The sequence below is a fragment of the Bombus huntii genome, unplaced genomic scaffold, assembly GCF_024542735.1.
Source record: "Bombus huntii isolate Logan2020A unplaced genomic scaffold, iyBomHunt1.1 ctg00000212.1, whole genome shotgun sequence".
Lineage (NCBI taxonomy): Eukaryota > Metazoa > Arthropoda > Insecta > Hymenoptera > Apidae > Bombus > Bombus huntii.
The window spans coordinates 52,501-61,197 of record NW_026099437.1 but is presented as its reverse complement, the minus strand read 5'-3'; the positions used below and the strand labels follow the sequence as shown (position 1 = coordinate 61,197).

The 8,697-nt window shown below is 45.2% G+C and overlaps 2 non-coding genes across 2 annotated transcripts in view; both read left to right on the top strand.

The window, feature by feature from the left end:
- Positions 1 to 3,340: 3,340 nt before the first annotated feature.
- LOC126877667 (small subunit ribosomal RNA) lies at positions 3,341 to 5,263 on the top strand. The gene has a single exon (XR_007695235.1). It is a non-coding gene; the product is annotated as a small subunit ribosomal RNA (ribosomal RNA).
- A 3,380-nt stretch (positions 5,264 to 8,643) lies between these two features.
- The window catches only part of LOC126877672 (5.8S ribosomal RNA), a 155-nt gene continuing 101 nt past the window's right edge, over positions 8,644 to 8,697 (top strand). Inside the window, exon 1 of the ribosomal RNA XR_007695238.1 lies at positions 8,644 to 8,697. This exon is cut by the window's right edge and continues 101 nt beyond it. This is a non-coding gene — a ribosomal RNA (5.8S ribosomal RNA).

Genomic DNA, 8,697 nt, shown 5'->3' with positions numbered 1-8,697 from the left:
AGAATTTTTTCGCACCGCTACGAAAAGGCCGAAAGTTCAACTCGAAATAACTCGCCAAAAAGCGTTATAACGTATCGAAATTTTGCGTGAAATCGTTACGTTTCGACGAAATCTAGTCGAAAGTAGCGATTTCACTTTATTTTTTTAAAAAATTTCGTCCTCCGGACCAACCTGACCGGGACGTTGGAACTTAGAATTTTTTCGCCCCGTTACGAAAGTACCGAAAGTTCAACTCGAAATAACTCGCCAAAAAGCGTTATAACGTATCGAAATTTTGCGTGAAATCGTTACGTATCGACGAAATCTAGTCGAAAGTAGCGATTTCACTTTATTTTTTTAAAAAATTTCGTCCTCCGGACCAACGTGACCGGGGACGTTGGAACTTAGAATTTTTTCGCCCCGTTACGAAAGTACCGAAAGTTCAACTCGAAATAACTCGCCAAAAAGCGTTATAACGTATCGAAATTTTGCGTGAAATCGTTACGTATCGACGAAATCTAGTCGAACGTAACGATTTCACTTTATTTTTTTAAAAAATTTCATCCTCCGGACCAACGTGACCGGGACGTTGGAACTTAGAATTTTTTCGCCCCGTTACGAAAGTACCGAAAGTTCAACTCGAAATAACTCGCCAAAAAGCGTTATAACGTATCGAAATTTTGCGTGAAATCGTTACGTATCGACGAAATCTAGTCGAACGTAACGATTTCACTTTATTTTTTTAAAAAATTTCATCCTCCGGACCAACGTGACCGGGACGTTGGAACTTAGAATTTTTTCGCCCCGTTACGAAAGTACCGAAAGTTCAACTCGAAATAACTCGCTAAAAAGCGTTATAACGTATCGAAATTTTGCGTGAAATCGTTACGTATCGACGAAATCTAGTCGAACGTAACAATTTCACTTTATTTTTTTAAAAAATTTCATCCTCCGGACCAACGTGACCGGGACGTTGGAACTTAGAATTTTTTCGCACTGCTACGAAAAGGCCGAAAGATCCCCTCCAAATAACTCGTTAAAAAGTGTTAGAAGGTATGAATATTTTACAAGAAATCGTTATAACTCGATAAAATACGTCGGGATTAAGCGTTTATATCGTCGGCAGACGGATATAAAAACGTTTGGACCGACACGACCGGTCGTTGGAACATAGAAAAAATTCCGAGCCGGTACGTTGGGACTTAGAAAAATTCCGAGCGCGAAAAAGTTTTTTCGAGTTTATTCGTTAAAAAGCGTTACAAGGTATGAATTTTTTTGCATAAATCGACGTAACTCGACGAAATACGTCGGGATTAATGGTTTATTTCCGTCCGAGAACGATTTTTAAAAACGGACCTATGCGGCCGGTCGTTCGTACTTAGAAAAATTTTCGGACCGAACACTCTTTTTCGATTAATTCGTTAAAAAGCGTTATAACGTACGAATATTTTTCAAGAAATCGTTATAACTCGATAAAATACGTCGGGATTAAGCGTTTATATCGTCGGCAGACGGATATAAAAACGTTTGGACCGACACGACCGGTCGTTGGAACATAGAAAAATTCCGAGCCGGTACGTTGGGACTTAGAAAAATTCCGAGGGCGAAAAAGTTTTTTCGAGTTTATTCGTTAAAAAGCGTTACAAGGTATGAATTTTTTTGCATAAATCGACGTAACTCGACGAAATACGTCGGGATTAATGGTTTATTTCCGTCCGAGAACGATTTTTAAAAACGGACCTATGCGGCCGGTCGTTCGTACTTAGAAAATTTTCGGACCGAACACTCTTTTTCGATTAATTCGTTAAAAAGCGTTATAACGTACGAATATTTTTCAAGAAATCGTTATAACTCGATAAAATACGTCGGGATTAAGCGTTTATATCGTCGGCAGACGGATATAAAAACGTTTGGACCGACACGACCGGTCGTTGGAACATAGAAAAATTCCGAGCCGGTACGTTGGGACTTAGAAAAAATTCCGAGCGCGAAAAAGTTTTTTCGAGTTTATTCGTTAAAAAGCGTTACAAGGTATAAATTTTTTACGGGAATCGTTCTATCTCTATTAAATACGTCGGGATTAAACATTTTTATCGATTTTTTCAAAAAATTAGCGTTCGTCGAACTGACACGACTGGGATATTTTTCTAATTTTTTCGTTAATTAACGTTACAAGGTATATATTTTTTTGCATATTTCTACTTATTTTAACGTATTGTAATTGATTATAAACTTATTTTTTGTCCGTATTCGATAAAAGAGTATGTTTACTGATGCAATTTTTCGGTGAAAAAAAAAATTAATTTTTTGGTAAAAATGCATTTCTATTATGTTAATAAAACGTCTGGTAATGTATTTCGATGGTTGGATATTGGCTTTGTATAGTAGTGATCGAGCGTTCGCGAGACTAAGTTCCAGCGTCCCTTCCGAACGGTACGTTGCTACGGAGGTTTTGCACCGTAAGCGCGCGGCCGCTAGCCCGGCCGCGCCGGCCTTCCGGCTGGCGCTTTCGTATCTATAAGAGAGACGTCGAGCCGGACGGTTCGGTCGGAACAGCGTTGAGCGCGTGGCTATTCTACGGCCTCGGTTGAGAATTCAGTCACCGCTCCTCGAGTCTTAGTGTATTTTACGCTATTTCTCGACTGTTCCTCCGTTCTCGTTCTGGTTTTTTCTCTACACTGCTGCGCCGCGGGTCGCTGTCCCTGGACGTAATGACCAAATATCGTGGCAAGGTTCCCCTGAGTCGGGAAGCTGGTGACCTGTGTGTACGTATTCTAACAAAAATTGTTAGATGCGTGTGTGCTTGTACTAACTGAGCATCGATTCATTCAAAAGAGTATAACCGTCTGCTTTCTATAAAAACTTCTGCTTTCGCAGAAGTATCCGATGAGGCGGTAGGAGCGTACTATCTTTGCGTAGTATGTCTTCTGCCGAAAATGTTCTACCGATTGAAAGAATATTCTTACGGTATGTCCAGCGCGACGCACTGGGATACGCGCTTGTTCGTTCAGCGTGAGGTGCGTATACGTGCTTTACCGCTAAGATATTCTAATAAGTCTTTTTACACGAAGACAGCATTATGGAAATGTTCCTTTAGAAGTACGATTCTAAACATTTTATATAAGACTATGAGAAAGAGAGAGAGAGAAGAGAGGAGGTGGAGTTGAGAATTACAAAGTGGCTGCGAGCGGCGTTCGAAGATTATTACTGAACTATGGGTGTATCTCGAACGTCGCTAGGAGATATATTTTATAATATATCTATCTTAAGAACGAAAAGTCTCGTCGTACGGTGCTTACGTCCCACCTACGACACGAAGAGAACTTAAACGAAATTTATAAGAATTGTTATACGAATAAGATCCCTGGTTGATCCTGCCAGTAGTCATATGCTTGTCTCAAAGATTAAGCCATGCATGTCTCAGTACATGCCGCATTAAGGTGAAACCGCGAATGGCTCATTAAATCAGTTATGGTTTCTTAGATCATACCTACATTTACTTGGATAACTGTGGTAATTCTAGAGCTAATACATGCAAACAGATTCCGACCAGAGATGGTAGGAATGCTTTTATTAGATCAAAACCAATCGGTGGCGGATGGCTCGTCTGTCCGTCCATCGTTTGTTTTGGTGACTCTGAATAACTTTGTGCTGATCGCATGGTCATCTAGCACCGGCGACGCATCTTTCAAATGTCTGCCTTATCAACTGTCGATGGTAGGTTCTGCGCCTACCATGGTTGTAACGGGTAACGGGGAATCAGGGTTCGATTCCGGAGAGGGAGCCTGAGAAACAGCTACCACATCCAAGGAAGGCAGCAGGCGCGCAAATTACCCACTCCCGGCACGGGGAGGTAGTGACGAAAAATAACGATACGGGACTCATCCGAGGCCCCGTAATCGGAATGAGTACACTTTAAATCCTTTAACGAGGACCAATTGGAGGGCAAGTCTGGTGCCAGCAGCCGCGGTAATTCCAGCTCCAATAGCGTATATTAAAGTTGTTGCGGTTAAAAAGCTCGTAGTTGAATCTGTGTGTCACAGTGTCGGTTCACCGCTCGCGGTGTTTAACTGGCATTATGTGGTACGTCCTATCGGTGGGCTTAGCTCCTCGCGGGCGGTCCAACTAATATCCCATCGCGGTGCTCTTCACTGAGTGTCGAGGTGGGCCGATACGTTTACTTTGAACAAATTAGAGTGCTTAAAGCAGGCTACCTTCGCCTGAATACTGTGTGCATGGAATAATGGAATAGGACCTCGGTTCTATTTTGTTGGTTTTCGGAGCCCCGAGGTAATGATTAATAGGGACAGATGGGGGCATTCGTATTGCGACGTTAGAGGTGAAATTCTTGGATCGTCGCAAGACGGACAGAAGCGAAAGCATTTGCCAAAAATGTTTTCATTAATCAAGAACGAAAGTTAGAGGTTCGAAGGCGATCAGATACCGCCCTAGTTCTAACCATAAACGATGCCAGCCAGCGATCCGCCGAAGTTCCTCCGATGACTCGGCGGGCAGCTTCCGGGAAACCAAAGCTTTTGGGTTCCGGGGGAAGTATGGTTGCAAAGCTGAAACTTAAAGGAATTGACGGAAGGGCACCACCAGGAGTGGAGCCTGCGGCTTAATTTGACTCAACACGGGAAACCTCACCAGGCCCGGACACCGGAAGGATTGACAGATTGATAGCTCTTTCTTGATTCGGTGGGTGGTGGTGCATGGCCGTTCTTAGTTGGTGGAGCGATTTGTCTGGTTAATTCCGATAACGAACGAGACTCTAGCCTGCTAAATAGACGTAACTTATGGTATCTCGAAGGCCCCCGGCTTCGGTCGGTGGGTTTTTACTACCAACGTACAAACAAATCTTCTTAGAGGAACAGGCGGCTTCTAGCCGCACGAGATTGAGCAATAACAGGTCTGTGATGCCCTTAGATGTTCTGGGCCGCACGCGCGCTACACTGAAGGAATCAGCGTGTTTTCCCTGGCCGAAAGGCCCGGGTAACCCGCTGAACCTCCTTCGTGCTAGGGATTGGGGCTTGCAATTATTCCCCATGAACGAGGAATTCCCAGTAAGCGCGAGTCATAAGCTCGCGTTGATTACGTCCCTGCCCTTTGTACACACCGCCCGTCGCTACTACCGATTGAATGATTTAGTGAGGTCTTCGGACTGGTGCGCGGCCAATGTGATAAGCATTGCCGATGTTACCGGGAAGATGACCAAACTTGATCATTTAGAGGAAGTAAAAGTCGTAACAAGGTTTCCGTAGGTGAACCTGCGGAAGGATCATTAACGATACGATACCAAAAGAATTTGACTTGAACACATATAAAAACTATGAAATATATATCACAATGGTCGGTAAGGAGCCGTACTCCTCCTGTATCGACGAAAGTATATACGACGTATTAACAAGCTATATACTTTAACAAACGAAAACGCCAGGGAGCTTGGCAACCTCCGTTGGCACGAATAGAAATATTCTTAAGGAGGAGACGACCCTCCAGCTACGGAATTATACGAAGAGAAGGTGGCACTCTCTCTCGATCATCGGGATGAAGAGATATATATATACAAGTATAAAAACGAAATGCGAATGAAACTTATTCGAGGCGCCTGCGTGAGGTCGTAAACAGAAAGACCCGCCGTCTCCGAATAAAACATATAACATATAATATATATATATATATGAAATTCTAATAAAAGGGAACTCTAGCTTCGAAAGAGCCAACAAAAGTTAAGGCTCGATATCAAACGAAAAAATTACGATGGAAACCAGGTGTAAAGAGAAATGCAGTCGTGGCGCCTGCGAGAGGCCGTACACAGAAAGACCCGCCGTCACGATCTCGTATTTCGTATTTGCATCGTGGAAACCGTACAAACGAAATATAAAAGTCCATGCAAACTAATAAGAAAATCTCTAAAGTGCCTCGTGTCGGAGTGATCATGCTCGCCTATTCTCTTCTATGTTTCGTGGTCTGTGTTGCGTTTGTTCTCCTCCTAGCAACGGGACATATCGAAGACTCCTCTTTGGGATCGAACGAAGCGTCTAGAACGAGTCGACGAGAGCGAAAGAACTTGTAGCGAGTCGCGCAGAGCGAAAGGATACCGATATACATCTTCGAAGGTTCTCTTCGAAGATCCATGGATACCTTCTGCGTCGACTTCTCTCGTCTCTTTCATCGAAACTCTCGTCGTTCTCGAAACGTGCTTCCTACCCAAAGGGCGTGTGCTCTTCGTATGTCGTTTCGTTCGAAATAACGAAACCACGTGTAACATACTCGTGGATCGGGTAACCTAGAACGAAGACGCATCGCGTGGATGTTGGCCCGCTATGCGACGATGACCGATGATGATGATGATGATGATGATATGATGATGATGTCGATGTCGACGACGACGACGATGAAGACGATGTGTAGCAACGATTCGTAACTAGTCTAGCCGAAGTTCGTTCAGAGGGGAACGCCGCCGGCTTCGAAGCCTCGATGTCGTGAGTCGGACACCCGTGCCGTCGCTAGAGTTTTTCAAACTCTGCTTCTGGATATTGGGACGAAAGACCGCTCGAGGACGACGACAGCCGTGCGTGCGTATCCCATCGAATTTTTTTTACACCACCTGAACGAGACTAAAGTTTCGTCTAGTTGATCGTCTACCGTCGCATAATGTATATTATATACCGTTCAGAGGGGACCGGCTGTCTATCCTCGTTGTCGTGAGTCGGACACCCGTGCCGTCGCTAGAGTTTTTCAAACTCTGCTTCTGGATATCGGGACGAAAGACCGCGCGAGGACGACGGATGCGAGTCCCATCGAATTTTTGACTTACACACTACCTGAACGAGACTTAAAGTTTCATATTATATACCGTTCAGAGGGGACCGGCTGTCTATCCTCGTTGTCGTGAGTCGGACACCCGTGCCGTCGCTAGAGTTTTTCAAACTCTGCTTCTGGATATCGGGACGAAAGACCGCGCGAGGACGACGGATGCGAGTCCCATCGAATTTTTGACTTACACACTACCTGAACGAGACTTAAAGTTTCATATAATATACCGTTCAGAGGGGACCGGCTGTCTTTCCTCGTTGTCGTGAGTCGGACACCCGTGCCGTCGCTAGAGTTTTTCAAACTCTGCTTCTGGATATCGGGACGAAAGACCGCGCGAGGACGACGGATGCGAGTCCCATCGAATTTTTTATTTACACACTACCTGAACGAGACTTAAAGTTTCATCCAGTTTGTCGTCTATCATCGCATATATAATATACCGTTCAGAGGGGACCGGCTGTCTATCCTCGTTGTCGTGAGTCGGACACCCGTGCCGTCGCTAGAGTTTTTCAAACTCTGCTTCTGGATATCGGGACGAAAGACCGCGCGAGGACGACGGATGCGAGTCCCATCGAATTTTTGACTTACACACTACCTGAACGAGACTTAAAGTTTCATATAATATACCGTTCAGAGGGGACCGGCTGTCTTTCCTCGTTGTCGTGAGTCGGACACCCGTGCCGTCGCTAGAGTTTTTCAAACTCTGCTTCTGGATATCGGGACGAAAGACCGCGCGAGGACGACGGATGCGAGTCCCATCGAATTTTTGATTTACACACTACCTGAACGAGACTTAAAGTTTCATCCAGTTTGTCGTCTATCATCTCATATATAATATACCGTTCAGAGGGGACCGGCTGTCTATCCTCGTTGTCGTGAGTCGGACACCCGTGCCGTCGCTAGAGTTTTTCAAACTCTGCTTCTGGATGTTGGGACGAAAGACCGCGCGAGGACGATGGATGCGTGTCCCATCGAATTTTTGATTTACAAGACACACACTACCTGAACGAGACTAAAGTTTCATCGAGTTTATCGTCGCATAACCCGTTCGGAGGGGACCGGCTGTCTATCCTCGTTGTCGTGAGTCGGACACCCGTGCCGTCGCTAGAGTTTTTCAAACTCTGCTTCTGGATATCGGGACGAAAGACCGCGCGAGGACGATGGCTGCGAGTCCCATCGAATTTTTGTTTTTTTTTTTTTTTAAAGAAAAAACACCACCCGAACGGAGATGTGTTCTATCTTTCGTCGATTTTTCATGCTTTCAGTCGGTCGCGTGGTCGCCATCCGTTCGGAGGGGATCGCCGGCTTCGAAACCTCGATGTCGTGAGTCGGACACCCGTGCCGTCGCTAGAGTTTTTCAAACTCTGCTTCTGGATATTGGGACGAAAGACCGCTCGAGGCGGACGGCCGCGCGAATCCCATCGAATCTTTACTATCACCCGAACGATGGAGAGATGCACGCGCGCTGTTTCTTGAATAATTGGACGAGAGAGTAGAATCAAACACATATATAACATGGGCTAGCCACCGTGCTTACTCGTTCGCGAGATCGTGTGCTGTACAGAGGATTCAGAATCGGGTGTATATATCCCCGTCGTTTCCTGACGAACGGAGCTTCGATCTCGATGGTTGTTATATATCATAATGTACTTTACGCCCGGCCGGCGAACGCGCGTATCTTCGCGCGTTCGTCGTTTTCTTTTTTTTTCGAACGTTTTTGTGTCGTCAATCCTATGGCGACTTCTGCGCGTTCGATTCCCGTTGGTCGAACGTGACGGAACTCGGCTTCGCTAGAACCGAGAAGAGTACATTTGAGTATTGAACTGTTGTAAATTTATAAAAGATTACCCTGAACGGTGGATCACTTGGCTCGTGGGTCGATGAAGAACGCAGCTAATT